General features: G+C 42.0%; 1 protein-coding gene across 1 annotated transcript in view; it reads right to left on the bottom strand.

The window, feature by feature from the left end:
• Positions 1-339: 339 nt before the first annotated feature.
• LOC109397556 (protein amalgam) overlaps positions 340-19,117 on the bottom strand; it is a 295,277-nt gene continuing 276,499 nt past the window's right edge. The window contains exon 11 of the mRNA XM_062850781.1: positions 340-1,257. The gene's annotated coding sequence lies outside the window, so the exon portion shown is untranslated. The remainder of the gene's footprint in view (positions 1,258-19,117) is intronic.

Here is a 19,117-nt window from a genome sequence, read left to right as displayed (position 1 = left end):
GTGATAGGTGGTGAGGAACATAAAAGAGAGTCGGGGAAGAGAGTCAACGAATAGGGACAAGGGACGCAAAATCTTGCACGGATGGGTGGTGGCCAACATCCGGCCTGCTTTCCGCTGCGGTAAGGATGCCTCGTGAGAAAAAGAAAGAACCGGAAGACAAGTTGTCGGTTGCTGTCAAAAACTGCTATGGAATGTGGACATGGTCGGAATGTGAAGAAAGTCGGGAACATTTTTAGAGCACTTTGACGTCAAATTAAGCTTTTTTTGTGTCTTAAATCTGAACTAAAACATAATGTATATTTACATGGAATGTGATTTTATCACTCGCTACAGTACAACTTGCTTGTCGATTAACATTTTCAATCACTTTTATTATTAATCGGTTACCCTTTGTATGACCTGTTCTTTTAGATGTTTAACTATTTTGATCTGAATACTTTGATTACATAGTCAATGGATGTTTATATATTTTAATATCTTCTCACGTCTGATAGTTGTGTAGTTAATGCATATCTGTAGCAATTCTCATAATTAAATTATTTATTGTCATTGGATTTTTCTGTTTTATTTATAAACTTTCTCACTCATCCATCTGTCTCACTCAAACAGCTCCTCATAATGTTGCTTAAAATTTGTTATTTTTGTAGAAAACCACTTTTATGTCACAATACCTTAATTCCAAATGATATAATTCAATAGTTTGTATTTTGAACATGTTTGATTTCGGTTTATAAGTATGTTAATTTAGCTAAGACTGATTCTGCTCAACAACCTTTTATGTACATCCTCCTCCCACAGGTAATTTCGTCTACATTTTCTACCTTTACACATGCCATCAACAGAGATAAATTACACATTTTCCTAGAGACCAATGCCGCTATCCAGAGGGTCGCATTAAAAAAAAATCTACTTCACTCGGTGTGCTATTTGCATGGGTAAATACACACACATTTTCTACTTTGATGTCATCGATTATCACCGGAACGTACAATATTTGTGTTGTGATTAGTATAAACAGTTCAACAGTGTGTTTGTTACATTCCGCAATCTGCCGCTGTTTTTTTTTTCGAAATATCAGAGGCCGGGTCAACGTCATCCTGTCGAAGCGATTCGTTTCCACTTGTATATTTGCTCTTATATTTGCACTATTTACAACAAACAGGAGAGTTCCCAATCGATGATGATAGGACATCCACTGATCGAGCAGCGCCGCTGATTCACGTTGGGAAACGACACGGCTGGCGGTTCATACCATCGCTGTTGCACGGGGAGAGAAAGCAAAATTTGTCTGTTATTGGTTTTGGTATGTTTTGAGTTTACCGGAGAGCAGATAATGAGTATGAGTTGTGGTTTAAATATGTTGATAGTTGATAGTGATTTGTCAAAGGCGTGGATATTTGTTGGTTTGGAATATCAATTCAACAAGAAATGGTATCCATTGGTAGGGCTAATAGTAATAGAAAATTGGCATCCCAATGTAGAATCTTTTATTGTTTAAACTAAAGGAAACTTTTTGAAGAAAAGTTTAAAACCTGAAGGGTGATATTTGCATAGCAACCTACATAGTCTATGCTTTTTTGCTTTAGGGGTTAGGGACTATCTCTTACGCCAACGAACAAGGCGGGACTACATCTCGACCTACTAAACATATACCCATTGCCGTAAAACCCTACATCTCTCCAGAACCACCTGGGAGGCATTGCTTCGGAGAGGGGATAATCCACATCGCACCCTCAAGGTTAGCTATGTAGCCGTACATCAACGCACACCGATGGCATGCTCTTCGGGGAGACCATCAAGGTAGCATGCTGACGTTTTGCCAGATTCCCGGGAGGCCTGATCACATCCTTTGTCCTCGTAAGTTGGACAAGGTCGATACCAAGCCTTTTTCCCACTGCTCTGCAGGTATCAAGAACTGATTCGACCCACTCAACAGCATTCTCATAATCGCCAAACCTTTCGTCTCTCCGGAACCACCAAGAAGGCCTTGCTTTAGAGAGGAGTTAGTACGCATCAAACTGCACAGCAAGAATCAAGAACTGGTGCCGCGTACCCAGCGATTTGACCTCCCAGTAGTACAGAAGGACGTGCCTTCATCTGCGCCGTACTTGCCGTAGTAGTGTGTTCTCCCTGCGGCCAATCGATGTAAGGGTCGATTTCGACTCCAGCAGTTGAAATGGCTTTCGAACTAACTTATCTCTATGCATCCCCTGAACAAGATTATCCGGAGTTGTGTCCTCCCCGCATGTAGCAAGCATCGATCACGCATAGCGCGAAAGCGCGGACACACGAACAAAACGTGTTCCGCCGTTTCCTCTAAACCAGCACAAATCGGACATTCGGGAGAACCCGCATGACCAAAACGATGCAGATACTGTCGGAAGCAATCATGACCTGAAATGACCTGATAGCGTCTGTTAACCCAACTATCTAACCTCGGTTTCAACCTAGGGGTCCACCTTCTTTTGGTGGAACTGTCCCACGCACTGGCATTTGACCATGAAGGCCAATCTGACAGTCCTGCGTATGCCTCTTGTGCCGCGCATTTCGAAGCACTCCATGTCCATTTCTGATAAGGATGCCGATAGGCACCATACCAGTGATGACGCAGAGCGCGTCGTGTGACACGGTACGGTACGCGCAACCCTCAGGCGCATTAGCCTATAAGTACTTTCCAGCTTACCACGGTAGCTTTCAGTACTTAGCGCCGTGTCCATAGCCGGGCTACCATATCTTAGTATGGCCGACGCGACACTAGCCAGAAACTTGCGCTTGCTGGTATACCCCGCGGAGCTATTGAACACCATCCGGAAAAGTGCCACTTTTGCAGACTTAATCAACGTGGCTGCCTAAGATAAGCTTTTCATCGATCATCAACCATAAGTAAATGACAGAGCGCTTCGACGTGATAGTGCAATCGCCTACACTGATCACCGTTTGCTGCTCCGGCTATCCGATTAGCCAATTCCAGCGTCCTTGAGCTCATCCATTCCTCTACAACTGCGATCGAGTTAGCTGCAGTCAGTTCCACTTCATCGATCGATACACCGTTGATCTCCAGCGTAATATCATCAGCGAAGCCGACAATCTCCACTCCCACCGGGAACTTTAACCTCAACATCTCGTCGTACATGGCGTACCATAGCACTGGAACCAGGATGAAACTTTACCGGACTCCTGAGGTTATATGAAAGCACTTCTGACCCACCTCTGTGTGGTGAACTAGTAACCGATTCTGGAAGTAACAAACAAAAATCTTGTACAGGTACCCGGGTATCCCCAGACCGTGACGCAGAAGTGACGTTAATAAAAATGGCCATGGCTCAGACCCAGGAGCGCATCGGCAGTAGTCACCAAACTGGTGCTATTGAACGCGTTCTTTACATCCAGAGTCACTACTTCATAGTAGCGAATTCCCCTCTTCCTACGCTGGAGGGCTATCTCGGGTCTTTGAGGCCGAACCGGTTCCTCGTGGGACCATTGACCCTCGGTGTGCGTCAATATTCTATTGAGGATGATCTTTCCACATCTTCTCCGCCGTGTCAATCAAGCATAGAACCAGGCTCTGCCTCTTCCAAACCTTTGGGAAAACTCCCTCGTCCAAGCATTTCTGCATAGCAGACCTGAACATCTCGTGAGCCTCTGCAACAGCTACTTTTAAGGCCAGGTTCGGAACTTCGTCCGGACCTGGGGCCTTACCTACGCTAAGGGACTTAACTATCCCCGCAAGTTTCACATCGGTGACCCTCTCCTCATCACCAGCCCCAGTCCCCGGCTGTCCTACGAAAGGAAGCCAAGGACTAGGATCATGACGCGGAAAAAGTCCTCCAATGATCCCCTCCAACATCTCTGGAGATTGCTCTGTAGGAGCCATCACACCTCTCGTCTTGGCCATAACGATCCTGTAGGCATCACCCCACGGGTTCGTATTGGCACTCTGACAGAGACCCTCAAAGCAGGCCTTTTTGCTTGCTCTTATCTCGGTCTTAAGCGCGGCTTTTGCAGCGGCGAACACCATCCGCCGTTCGTTTCGCTCTTCCTCTCATCGTGCTCGCTGTATCCGCCACCTAGCCCGTAGGCAGGCGCGGCGCAGATCCGCAATCGCGTCGGTCCACCAGTAAGCAGGTGGCATCCCATTTCTAGGGTGGACTCGCCTAGGGTGGCATCCCATTTCTAGGGTGGACTCGCCTTGGCATGGCCACATCATACGCGCGTGAGAGCACCGGTACCAGCTCGTCGCCGTCTAAACTGAGCCACGGCGGAGCGCCTCCCTGAATACCCCTTCGTCGAAGTATGATGTCTTCCACCTGCGAGGGCTTGGCCTTGGCCTAGCCGCCTCTTCTTCTATCCGCTGTCTGCTGTTGTTGTAGTCGATACTGTAGCGAACCGCCAGGTGGTCGCTGTGAGTGTAGCCATCATCTACTCTCCAGTTCGAACTACTTGTTAAGCCAGGAGCACAAAAGGTCACGTCAATAATTGACTCCGCTCCGTTTTGACTATAGGTACTCTTGGTACCGACATTAGCCAAGTCGACATCTAAGATATCCAGTGTTTCTAGTAGGATCTGACCCCGCCGGTTCGTGAAACGACTTCCCCATTCCACGCCCCAGGCATTAAAGTCACCCGCTATTACCACCGGCCTTCGCCCTGTTAGCACGGTCGTTAAGCGGTCCAGCATTTGCGTGAACCGCTCGATCGGCCGTCGCAGAAGCGCGTAACAGCTACAGAAGAAGACCCCGTTTACTTTGGCGACCACGACGCCCTTATAGGTAGTAGACACCAACTCCTGGACGGGGTATTTATCCGTCGTCCATAACGCCGCCATTTTTCTGGTCCCATCCGCGACCCAGTTGCCGTTGCAGGCGAGTACTCGGTATGGGTCCGATATGATGGCGATATCCGTCTCCCACTCAGAAACCGCCTGACAAGGCAGTTGCTGAGTCGCATCACAGTGGTTCAGGTTCAGCTGCGTTACATGCGCTGTGATTTGTTGTTCACTGTAGCTTTCTTGAAGGCCGGGCACCCTGGACCACCCATCGGATGTCTGTTGTTCGAGGATTTCCCGGTACAGATCATGCAGATGGGCGGACTCGTGCAGCTTTGGGCCTTATGACCTTCAGCGCCGCATCGCCTGCACAGTTTGCGCCGGTCGGGGCCTTTGCAGTCCCACGACTTGTGTCCTGGTTCCAGACACCTGAAGCAAACCTCTGGTGGCTCGTGGAATGTCAGGTGACATACACACCAGCCTACCTTTATCTTCCCTACTCCCTCCGGACTTTTTGACGTCCATCGCAGGTAGCTGAACCAAAGCTATCTGTGTCCCTGCTGGCCCCTTCCGTAGCCTAATGGCAGCGGCGACCACCTGCACATCGCACTATTTCCGCAGCGTCGTGACGAGCTCTTCCACTTCGGTGACCTCGTCTATGTCTTTGACCTTCAGAGTCGCCTCTTGTGTGAGAGCCTTCACCTCTCCTCTACTCCTTCGCCAAGGACCTCTTCTGCCAACCTCTTGTAGGCGGCGCCCTTGCGCTCCGTATCACGCTTCAGCTCCAGGATCAACTCGCTTGGCACATACCCTCTTACAACTTCTTGGTTTGGTGTCCCTAACCTCCTCATCTAGCGGTATTTTCTTCTTTTTCGCTTTTCTTTCGTCCAAGAGGGTCCTCTCCTTGGTTCACCCTACTCTGTGGTTGCTGAGAGCCAAACAATAGTCGTAACCCTCTGTTCTCTTCCACCCGGGACGGGCCAGCCTCTTCAGGCCCACCCTTCCCAGCTTTCCGAGACGCCTAGCTGCTGGGGACTTGCCGACATTACTGCCGACCTTCGGGTTAGTATCTGCCTAGCTTTGCGGACACCGCCAAACAGCTCCTCACCTAACGGCTCTTCACCCGCTTCTGTGAGTGCTTATCAAAACCAGTCGCATCTGTCACACCTTTTGGGCTTCCTGCGAAAGCGAAAACCTCCATCTGGGTAGACTTCGTAACCTTGGCTTTCATCGATTCTGCCGCTGCTGCAGTTTTCACGAGTCTCTCGTGATCTTGCTTGGCATCGTCCATCGTGCGAAGTCGCAACAGGGGCGTTTTAAAGTCCTTGCTTATGTTGGATTTCATGCACCCAAAGTCGATGGTCTTGTCAAGCTGCTGCCCAGCCACCTCCATTGCAGACAGTCCGTCTCGGTTTTGATTGATGGCCCTGATGAACCACGCTTCGTCCAATACCTTCACCGGTAGGCTAGCCGGGGAATGAATCGGAGCTCCCATGCAGCTTCCTGCTGATTCATCACCTCTTCTTAACGGAGACCTAGCCAACCCACTCATCGCAAAAGGAATAGCCTCACCACTACTACCGTTTGATTTTCTTTAGATTTGATAAAACTCATTATAGATCTCACGAGTCGCAAGGGAAAGGCGGTCCTCCACGCCAGAGCCCTGCATTAACGCTGTAAAGGACGAAATACTGTGGGGTTGCCCGCCCAGGTACCCCACAGGCTCCGTTAATGATCGAGCACCTTTTTCATCCCCTCGATCACTCATTCCTCGGCACGGGTCGCTTGACACCTTGAATTGGGGTTATTAGTCCAATTCTGATGAAGCGACTACGCGGCTGACATGCAAGTGGGAAGGGGGGGGGGGGGTCTTAAGGCCCCGGGGCTGTGATCCCTGCTGCACTTAGGTGGAACTGTCCTGCACACGCTGCCATTTGATCATAGAGGCCAATCTGGCAGTCCTTCGTTTGCCGTTTTTGTCGTGCATTTCGAAGCACTCAAGCATCTCCCCGAAAAGGATGTCGATGCGGAGTTCTCGATTGACGCTAGCTTAGAACAGTCTTCGTCGGTGTGCAGGAGAATAGTACGCGGCGAAGTTTGGACCACGCTGTATGGGAACAAAGTCCAAAATGCCTAGATGGGGTAAAATGGCTCAACTCATAAAATCATTCCTGAATGGGACTTGATCATTACTATAGGTGAATGGTGTCAAGATATGTTTGCATCGAACATTCTTCTAGAAGCTAGGCCACCAAACCCACGATAAATCTTTTGATTTCCCAATGAAAATTGGCAACTTCTGGTTTTTCGTGTTTGCAATTAAGATTTTCTGGTGATTGTATTACCAGCCAAGTGTTTCCAACTAGATTGAGACACACATGGAGGCGCATGGTTGTTGATGTCTACGCTTTCTTGTTAGGCTAACATGGCTAACAATCATTGAAAACTATGGAAGTTTGAAAAATGGCATCTTACCCCACTTGACTTACTCTATGGCAACCCCAGCATCCAGAAGATGGCCAAAGCCGTCAGAACATGTTTTAAGAATTCCAGACAATAACGGAAGGCGAGTATATAGCACAGCGGATAAGATGGGTGGACCAGGAAGAGCGTGATCTGGCGAGCATCTCGCGTGTTTGAGGATGGACACCAGCAACCGTAAACCATGTGTTATTGCATGTTGACTTAAATGTGATGTAGTGCAAATAATGTTAAGTTTGTATGTGCTCATGGATCCTTAAATTAAGATACGAGCTCTGCCCTGAATGTGACCTTAAGGAAATTGAAATGATGAGGGTATGAAAAATGACTGAATTTCTCAACCATTCCCATATTGCGCCACCACGAAATTCAAGAAGGTCATGTACTGTAACGCGTTGTTCGATGCAAACCGCCGCCGCCAGCCACTTCCAACAACACGAGCGTTTGCCAAACCAAAATATGAGAACGACAACGTCCTTCGTACATACGTAGGTACCGAAACAGTTTTCCAGAAAGTTGTTCCCTGATAATGGACTATTATTTCGACACCTCTTCTTGTTTGTTGTTCCAACATGTGAGCCAGAAGTGCTGCAGCAGAATCGTGTTTGTGTTCCTCGTTGCTAGTTCCTCGTAGGCAAGTTCCGACGACGACACAAGATGCACCGACAACCGATGACATTGGGTAGGCTCCTATCCTCGAAAGTTCCATTCAACACCGGGAAGAGGGCAACAACGGGGTGAAAAGATAATTAATAGACAAAGTTTGCCCAAAAACAACTGATAACTGCAGTTTTATGAGCAATTACGATAAATTCAATTGCGTTCGCTGGGATGCGTCGTCGCTGTTGCGGTTCGGGTGCACCCGGAGGAAAGTTTGTCCATTTTCACCTCGTATGTCGAAGGTTATCTCGGATGGCATGGTCTTTGTGAATGGTGGAAAATTTAGGCTGGGAAATTTTTAGATATGGTATATGAGCAACAGTGAACATTTGAAACAACATCATCACAGCTAATTTATAGCTTCGATGTTAATCAGCACAGCCAAGGGACCATGTAGTCGATGCGGCAAGCCCAGTGTTATCCAGCAAAGCTATGCTGAGGGTGACGGGTTCGAATCCAGGTCGCTTCGGAAATAATATCTGTGAAAGTGTTCATAGAATACTAAGTTGAAAAGGAAGCATTTTCCTAGTTGAGACGATACGCCATGAAGAGGAGAGAAGAGGAGGAGCTACATAATCTGCAAAAAAAAGTTACAAATCCCATAATCCTCTGAAATAGCAATGCAGTTCCTAATTCCTCAATCTTGCCCGAACAGAGCGCATTTATACCATCGATCTGATTCAAAAACTTCCTCAATCAGTCACGTGTAACCGAAAACGGATGCGATTGATAAACGTGTAGTTTATTCCATTGTCACGCTTGACAACCGCCGTAAATCGAGTGTCATCTGCTTCGACATTACACCCATCGCATGTGTCGCACCAAATGCAGGGAAAAAAGCTACATCAATCCGTTCTGTCCCTTGTCACATCGTGACACGAAAAACAACCTCCCCATTTCGCCCTACCGCCCATCAACTCGCTTTCCCCCGCAATCAGTCTTGGCAATTTAATTGAAAAGTTCTCCAGAACGACAGCCAGCCAGCGATTTCTAGGTACAAACAGTCTTTCGCACAATCGCTGCTCAGCATAATGAAAATGTAATTCATTCCCAAGTGCTGTGTCGCCCCATTCGGAGTGCTCTGTCAGTGAAATAGAAAGTTTTCCTTTTATTGAGATGATTAAACTTAGGTACGAATCACGCCCCGGAGTAACACTTTTGTAAACTGCCCGAATCACACGAAGCTGACGACGACGCGGACGAGGACGACGACGACATTGGAGAGTGCTTGCTCTCGTCACTGGCACTGGCTGATGATGATGATGGCTCAAAGTTTTGTGCCCTCGTAAAACTTTCAATCATCTTCGGAGGGCAACCGGAGACCAGTCAGTGTGCCAGCGGGATTTCGACGTAAAATTGCTTACTCTCCACGTTGACGGAGTGCACAGCATCTTGAACTCTTTCCGACTGAATCGAGTCAACAGTGCGAAAGTTCGGCATCGGGGCACGGAGGAGTAACTGGGTCAAATTTTGGAGCGGAATTAAAAAATGTTTAATTTGTTCATGGATTTTTGTTTGTTTTAGTAACAAAAAGCGATAAACTTAAATATGAACTACCACGAATCCGCTGGGGCAGCAGAGACAAGAGTCCTGGGGCTTGATTAACCCACCTCCCCCCTCCCCTCTTTAGCGAGTCTGCCGTGTAGTTGCTGGCTAAGAATGACCTGATCCGTTGGTAAGAGTCCACCCATCGGAATAATCCCAATACAAGGTATCAAGCGTGATCGAGGGGGTGGAAAAGATGCTCGATCGTTATAGTTGAAGAAATTGTTCATTGAACAGTTGCAGATATAATCATTGAAATTTCGAAAGGAGTTTTCCCTCTAGAAGCTAATATCTGTAATGAATATGTATTAGGCCGTCCCTATTTTTGCAAAAGTTGGAAATGTTAAAAGTTCAATATTGCAAAACGATCGTTTTAGCTAAAAAACCATCATGACAAAATTTGAAGTCCGTATCTCAAGGCTAAGTGGTCCCCCACGGGGCCTAAAGTTCTCAAAAATTGTATGTAGTCAAAAAAAAAAACATGAAATTTTTTCGACAAAAAAATTACACTATTCTACTAGAATCGGTGATTTTAGGACCCTAAGGCTAAAAATGTGCTCAGAATTGCGATATCTCTTTTCGTTTCTGAGTTATTGACGAAAACCTACCTAAAATTGAACATTTTGACCATTTTTTGAAATCCCTGAGTAAACCTCCCATATTTTGTACGATAACTCAAAAACGAAAAGAGATATCGCAATTCTGAGCACATTTTTGGCCCTTTAGGGTCCTAAAATCACCGATTCTAGTAGAATAGTGTAATTTTTTCGTCGAAAAAAATTCATGATTTTTTTGACCCCATACAATTTTTTAGAACTTTAGGCCCCGTGGGGGACCACTTAGCCATGAGATACGGACTTCAAATTTTGTCATGATGGTTTTTTAGCTAAAACGATCGTTTTGCAATATTGAACTTTTAACATTTCCAACTTTTGCAAAAATAGGGACGGCCTAATATGTATTCACTATATTCCAGATGGTGTAGTAGGAAGATCAAGTTCGGTTGGTCAGTATGCCAACCTTGCACGGGCCACCACCGGAACCAGGACACAAATCATGGGACCGTAAAGGGCCTGACATGAGAAAGCTATATAGGGGATGCGGTAGTGATGACCACAAGACACAAGGCTGCACGAGTCCACTGAAGTGTTTGATATGTTCCGGGAAAATTGTGAACAGCAAGCACCCAACGAGAGGTCCAAGGTGCCCGGCCTTCAGGAGAGCCACAACTGACAAATCACAGTGCAGGTAACGCAGCTGAACCTGAACCACTGTGGCGCAGCTCAGTAACTGCTTTATCAGGCAGTTTTTGAGTGGGGGCTGATTTCGCCATCATAGCGGACCCATACCGAGTACCCACTGGAAACGGCAATTGGGTCGTGGATGGGTCCAGAAAAATGGTGGCGATAGGGACGACGGCGATATGTCTACTACCTATGAGGGCATCGTGGTCACCAAAGTAAAGGGGTTCTTCTTCTGTAGCTGTTATGTGCCTGCGCGTAGGCCGATCGAGCAGTTCATGCAGATGATGGACTGTATGACGACCGTTCTATCAGGGCAAAGGCCGGTGGTAATAGCGGGTGACTTCAATGTATGGGCCGTGGAATGGGGAAGCCATGTGAGTGTTCTCGTGTGCGTGCGATGCGACCATGCCCAGGCATGACCCTAGAAAGGGGCAACCACCGGCTTACTGGTGGATTCAAGCGAATGCGGACCTAAGCCGCGCCTGCCTGCCGGCTAGGCACACTGTTGTGGATGGCATAAAAACGTGATCGGAATTGTTTTGACCATGAAAACATGATTTTTGATCTTTGGTGTCTTCGGCAAAGTTTTTCTATAAAATAAGCCCTAATTTATGGAAAAATCAGTTTTGCGATCAATCCCCCTAAAAGTGAGAAACGATTTCTACCTTTTTCATTTGTAAACCAAAAAAATATGATTGTTCAGAGAAGTTGTAGGCAATTTCACTAGAAACAACTTTGCCGAACATACAAAATTTCTATCTTTTGATTTGTATGTACATTTGAGGCGTTTTTTATGAAGCACCCCTAAAAATCAGTTTTTTGCTTATAACTTTTTCTATAAATTTTTCACGATTTCCAAATGTTCTAGCAAATGTTTTGCCTTATTAAAACGCGTAACTTTTGCGAAGAAAGTATATATCTATCTCTCATATTTATCATGTTATTGGAAATATCACTATAAAAAATGCTTATGTTTGAAAATATGGAACAAGTTTTATCTATTGCAAACATAGCCAGTTTTAGCCTGATTTCGCCTGCATATTTAAATTCACATACACTAAATTCTGTTTTTACGCGATTTTTTGTTCCGCGTAAAAAAAATCGTGTAAAAAAAGTTTTCAAAACTTTTTTTATCGGATCATCCTAAAATTTTGACAGGGTATCAAGGATGATAAGAGAGATCTCTGGTAGAAATTTGAGCCCCATCGGAAGTAAATTGCGACCAGGAGAGAAGAATCTTTCCAAAAACACATCGCGTAATTTCGAGAAAATCGTGTAAAAAAAATCGTGTAAAATAAAACCGCGTAAAAAAAGATCGTGTAAAAAAAGAATTTAGTGTACTAGAAATGACTATCATTATAAAATGTGTTATTGTAAAATGATCAACATGTCAAAAAATGTACTCAGTGCTTTTTTTACATGATTTTCCCACATGAACACGCAAAAATGTTTTCACAGAATCACTTGGAACTGCATCAGATGACTTTCCCATAAAATTTAAGTTTTTTTTTCAGATTAACAGTGGCTCTCATAGTAGTACGATAAGTCTCTTCCACAAAATAAACGATATTGTTGAATGATCTTGCTAATGCTCATAAAATTTTTCGAGTTCATGTACACTTTGTAGAAATGTAAATTTTTAGAATGTTTAAATAACAGCATCTAATGATGCGATTAAAATTGGGTTTCAATTTGTTTACTTGAAAATTATTACATATCTGTTATTATTAACGCATATAATTGATTAACGTCATCACTTATTTCATTGCTTCCAGTTACTATCTCGTCATATGTTTAGAGCAAAAGGTAGTTCGCATCCTACGTTTATGGTGTTCTAGTTTTTTTTAGGAAATAGTCCAATATTCCTTATTATGGGATCAGATGTTTCAAGCAGACGATGTAGGAGATCTGTGTTAGTTTAGATTTTTGGAAACTTACGTCTATGATCCTCTCTGTAATTCCTGGTGTCTTTGTTGCGTGACTCTTGTGCTTTCTCGGACAGAAAAACATACATACAGTAACTGGAAGCAATACATTTAATGATGACAGTAATCAATGATATGTGTTAATATTAACAGATAAGTTTCATTTTTCAAGTAAACAAATTAAAAATCAGTATTAATCGAAACATCAGTTGTTGTTATTTGAACCTTCTGCAAATTAACATTTTCGCAAAGTGTACATGAACACGAAAATTTGTATGAACATTAGCAAGAGCATTTAAAAATATCGATTATTTTGTGGAAGAGACTTATCGTACTACAATGAGAGCCACTGTTTATCTGAAAAAAAAAACCTAAATTTTATGGGAAAGTCATCTGATGCAGTTCCAAGTGATTCTATGAAAACGTTTTTGCGTGTTCATGTGGGAAAATCATGTAAGAAAAGCACTAAGTACATTTTTTTGATATGTTGATCATTTTATAATAACACATTTTATAATGATAGTCATTTCTAGTACGTAAATTTAAATATGCAGGCGAAATCAGGCTAAAACTGGCTATATTTGCAATAGATAAAACTCGTTCCATATTTTCAAATGTGAAAATCCTGGTCTGCGAAAACGTGCGAAAGTTAACAAATGGGTATGTCAAACATAAGCATTTTTTAAAGTGAAATTTCCAATAACATGATAAATATGAGAGATAGATATATACTTTCTTCGCAAAAGTTACGCGTTTCAATAAGGCAAAACATTTGCTAGAACATTTGGAAATCGTGAAAAATTCATAGAAAAAGTTATAAGCAAAAAACTGATTTTTAGGGGTGCTTCATAAAAAACGCCTCAAATGTACATACAAATCAAAAGATAGAAATTTCGTATGTTCGGCAAAGTTGTTTCTAGTGAAATTTCCTACAACTTCTCTGAACAAACATATTTTTTTAGTTTACAAATAAAAAAGTTAGAAACCGTTTCTCACTTTTAGGGGGATTGATCACAAAACTGATATTTAGTTTAGTGGTGGTAGTCTTTTGGGTAGTGGACGACCAGTGGGATGACCAACTTTAATTAATTTTATTGTACTGTTATCCCTACAATTGCCCTTCAGGCTACTAATTTATTAGTGTAGAAGAGCAATGTGTTGGCGGGCAAAGTGAAGTGATTCTAGTTTGATTCGTCTTAAGAGGAATATGATGAAAATCATATTTCTTATCTGTGAAGTGATTTTTTCCATTAGTGATTAATTGCCTCAATCTCTTATACATGTAGGCAGGGTATGACCGAGCCTTGCGTGTGTGGTTTCATCTCACGTTCCTTATGATCATGGTTTGTAAAGGTATGGTGAGTACCTTATGAGTTACTCTTGATGTGAGGGTTCACTAATACAATCCGTATTATTGAATATTCGTCGCAGCCATCGGTAAGTCAACAACTACCACATTGTACAACAACAGAAATCTGTTGATATGTTAACACTGTGATGAGATAATTAACTGACGAGCTACTGGACTGTGTTCCTCTGTATGTTCTTCAGTTCATCACATGACTGCATGTGTTATCGGCGCGAAAAAAAACCCTTTTCGGTAAATGAAAGTCGATATTTTATCTTAAAATCTGTGCTTAGGAGTAGATGTTGGGCAAGGTGCACTGGGTAAAACATTAAATGTAATACGCAGCGTGCTATGTTTGACATTTAAATCTATGCATGTAATTAGGAATAAAGTGATTTTCGCATACCGAAATGACCGAGTTTCAATCAGCCGGATACATAACAAAACGAACAGCAGCGGATGTCTGTAAATCGATGATAATACGTACATGTCAATCGATTTTTATTGCCAATCAATTTACTTCTGTTTTGGGAGCTGAAAAGGCAAACTCTTTTGGATACCTGGCATCATTGGGGTGTTATTTAGTACAAATGTGCGCTAGAAAATATCCCTGTGCTGTTGATTCAGGTATCCATAAACTGTATTTCTACTGTAGTTTCAGTTGCATGTATTTTAGGGAAGACGTTCTCTACCTCACCCGAGCGTGTAGCTGTAGCTGTTTTGAATTATAATAGAAGCTTCAGTTGTATTTCAAATAAATGGGTCTCGAACTCAAAATGAGTAGAAGAGTACAACACATGTAGTGAGTTTTCTCTTTTGCATTACATGGGGTATCTACGAGTGTATATATTTTGCATTAGGAAGATATCCCTGTATTGCATTCTACTTACTATGTGTGGTAACTATTTGTTTTACTTACGTGTTTATGTGTTGGAACGTCAGTAATTGTTGTGGAGCCATTAGAAACAATCTGTGCCAGATGCTCTTTTATTTTTGGCTTTGGACTTCGTCGATTGATGTTCGATTTTTCTTGCTGAGCGATCTCGTTTCATCAACATGGCTGATCATTCGGGTAAAACTTCTGGTGGTTCTGTACAACATTCAGGGTCCTCTGTGGAAGCATTTTCTGGACGTGCTGAAGGAGATACCCAGAATGTTGCGAAAAAACCGCAGAATGTGAAGCTGCCTGCCACAAACGATGGTAATTCTGGTGCTTCGGTAAAGGGCAAAAACTATGCGAAAAACCAGAGGAAGAAGAAGAACCGAAAAATTGCATTATCCGGTAAAGCTTCTTCCTCTGGGGAAGCAAACAGTTTAATTTCTTCACTGCGTTTGCAAATAAAACTTGAAAAGGGTTTCTTTACAAACGCGCTGAAGGATGAGCTGTTGAAGGACCTACACGTCCTGCTATATCAAACGCCACCTAATTCATTTGTCCCGTCATTCTACGGCTCTGGGCTCAGGTATGGCAAAATTTGGTTTTCTCCGGAAAACCAAGAAAGCCATAACTGGTTGAGAAATAGCCTGACGATGATAAATGAAAAGGTGCCGATTGATTTCAAGTTCATCATTGAACAATACAATCTACATCAGAATTCCGTTTGTTTGCGTATCCCTTGGAATGCAATTGAAGGGTTGGATCAAAACTCCGTTTTGAATAGATTGGTTTTCCAGAATCCTGATATTCTGGCGAATTTCTGGAGGATTATTAATGTCGCACCGCCTGAAAAAGAGCATCGTTTGTTCTTTCTCAGCATATGTGACGACTCTCTCAACCTCCTCAAAAAACAAAACTTTATGCTTAACTACGGTTTTCAGAAAGTTTTTGCTCGTGTTCTGTCAAAAAATTGAAATTGTATAGAACTATATACTTCACGTATTCTGGTTGGCATTACTCCTACTACGGCAGGATGAGTGATAGCATATCAGAATATATGAGTTTTCTCTTAATCCTATTCAGTATCCCTTCGGGGGTGCAGAAATGGAATTTATTGATCTGTATGTAGGATTGGATTAAAGTTTTCATACTGAATGCTTTTTTCTAATCCTTCATATATATTTTCTTCAAGTATCTTTTGGGAGGCTTGTTGAACGTTATCATCCCTTACCGTACAAATTTTTCACTCCTTTCCCAAATATCCTTTCCTGTTTTCCTCCTTTTCCTCTCCCTCTCCCTTCTCCCATCAGGTAAGTGATGAATGGCAATGAAGTGCGAGGCACAAATCTCCCATCAGTCGGAGAACGTGCCGCCTGAGCCAATGTTCTGATACCTGATGTCAAACATAAGCATTTTTTAAAGTGAAATTTCCAATAACATGATAAATATGAGAGATAGATATATACTTTCTTCGCAAAAGTTACGCGTTTTAATAAGGCAAAACATTTGCTAGAACATTTGGAAATCGTGAAAAATTCATAGAAAAAGTTATAAGCAAAAAACTGATTTTTAGGGGTGCTTCATAAAAAACGCCTCAAATGTACATACAAATCAAAAGATAGAAATTTCGTATGTTCGGCAAAGTTGTTTCTAGTGAAATTGCCTACAACTTCTCTGAACAAACATATTTTTTTAGTTTACAAATAAAAAAGTTAGAAACCGTTTCTCACTTTTAGGGGGATTGATCACAAAACTGATATTTCCATAAATTAGGGCTTATTTTATAGAAAAACTTTGCCGAAGACACCAAAGATCAAAAATCATGTTTTCATGGTCAAAACAATTTCGATCACGTTTTTGGGCCATCCGCAACAGTGTGCTAGGCAGCGGAAGCAGCTGAGTACGAACAAAGGATTCGCCGCTGCTAAAGTCACGCTTAAGATCGAAATAAGGGCAAGCAAAAAGGCCTGCTTTGAGGATCTCTGTCAGAATTTCAATGCGATTCCGTGATATGATGCCTACAGGATCGTGATGGCCAAGACGAGAGGTGTAATGAGGAATTCCACGGAGTCATGTCAGTCGATCCTGAGCGACCATTTCAAAAATATCTGAAACTTTGCACAGTTTTTCAATTTCATCTAAATCGTCATTTTTCGATATCAAACCTTCATATTCACTCACGACTAACTTTTCAGAAGGGTGTATGCTAAAACAGCTCAAAAATATTCTAAAAGCTGTACAGCAAAAACGGATTTTTCGATTGTTATGAATTTTTCAGCAAAGTTAGATAACTAAATGATGATTCCTTAGAAAATATACACTGTAAAAAAATTATTTTTTTACTTAAAAAAAATATGATTTTTGTCACAAAAACTCAAATATCTCAAAACCCTATCTTTTTACCAACGTTAATTTTTTAGGGGAAATGGCCCTTTATATCAGCTATCTACCATAAAATTTTGGTGATGGTAAACTGATAAACAAAAAAGTTATGACATTTCAAACATTTCACAATTTTTACATTTAGTAACAAAAAAAATTTTTTTTCTGTGTAAATTATTTTGAGAATTATTTTTTGATGCTGATTTTATTGTAAAGGCTACCGCCTGAATTAAACAAGTTGTTTTCATGATACTTTTGTTTGATTATTCATAATTTCTATAGTATCTATTTGAAACTTAGACGCGATCCAGTGTTTTGATCAAAAATATTGAGAGTGTCATACTTTTTATTGTACGTGACTGGTGAAAAAATCCCTTGATAGTGTTGAAAAGCTGTTGATTATAAGAAAAATGGAATAAAACTTATTTTTAAGACAAAAGCTGTATAATAAAAGTTTTATATACGCGTATACGTCTAGTTTATCTTCAAAAAAATACCTCTTAGAGAACAGACTTTATGATCGGAAGAATGCGAGTAACTTCAACAACAACAAATGCATGAGAGTTACCTACCACGTGAAAATCCATCGCCCAGTTCACACTACCCCCACCTGGTGGAAATGTTTCACGAAATACTGCGATGTGCAATATCGTCATCAGAAGGCGCTAGTGTGAAACGTCAAACGCAAAGAAAAATGATGGGCACTCTTCTGGTTATGAAAGCCACAACCAAGATTCAAAATGATCGTTAAAGGCGTGGTCAATGAAAAAGCAAAAAAAAAATACTACCGCTATGCATATTAAATAGTAAATTTTTTCTTCAGCCAAGCAAACAACACCAAACTAGTCAGTTAAAACTAATAAGTGATTTTGTTTATTATAATCTAACGAACAACATGAACAGTCGCTTTCTCAAAGGTCTTCAACTCAACTCTCTCTTGTAGACCGTTTGATGAAAAAAAAAATGATCAAAGGAGTTACGAAATCTCACCGAAAGCACCATAGATAATCTGAAAGAGACTGGTTATGCCCAAATTGAATCCAAATTTACGCATTTGCACGTCCTGCCGTCTAGACTTTGACAAACGAGCCATCTGTATATCATCGGTAAAGCAGGGCGTAGGAAGTTCGAAAACGACAACAACTGAGAAATTGCCAGAAGTGCTAAGTGCAGAGAGTCATGTCACCGTACCATCAGCGACATCAGTTTAAACAATTAATCACGCCCCTTTTCAAAAATGCTTTGATATATACTTCAACATCTATACCCATTTCAATATTTTTAACGTTGCAAAACACGCTTTCAACATTCATTTTGAAGAAGAGGGAAAACACTTGTCCTCAAATGTAACAGCAAATAATGAATAAACGACTAATGCGCGGAGGGCGTGATAAAATCGGAACATTACTGTACATATAATATACATAATACATAATAAAAACAGCTTGTTTTACTCTCGCAAGGCCATTAACAATAAAATCAGCATCAAACTGCGATTTCCGGCCGAAATAAAGGCAGGAACAAATCTCATTTTCTTCTTTTGTCACAGCGCTCGTTGACTCGTTAAGGGGGAGGATGATAAATAATAAATGTATTCGATGGAAAAATATCCAAACAATTAGGCAACATAGATAAACTCATCGGATTTATTAAGAAAGTATCTGTGGAACTCGAATTACACCTTAAATTTGTTGATTTTCTTGAACATTTTATTTGTGCCCCCTCAAAATGTTGAATTCCGACCAAAATTTTCCGAGGGGGCGGTGACATAAGAGAAAATCGAAATTTGTATTAGCCTAATTTACACTAAAAAAAAATTATTACTAAATGTGAAAATTGTGAAATGTTTGAATTGTCATAACTTTTTTGTTTATTAGTTTATCATCACCA

This window comes from Aedes albopictus, chromosome 2, assembly GCF_035046485.1.
Source record: "Aedes albopictus strain Foshan chromosome 2, AalbF5, whole genome shotgun sequence".
Lineage (NCBI taxonomy): Eukaryota > Metazoa > Arthropoda > Insecta > Diptera > Culicidae > Aedes > Aedes albopictus.
This window is presented reverse-complemented; position numbering and strand designations above follow the sequence as displayed.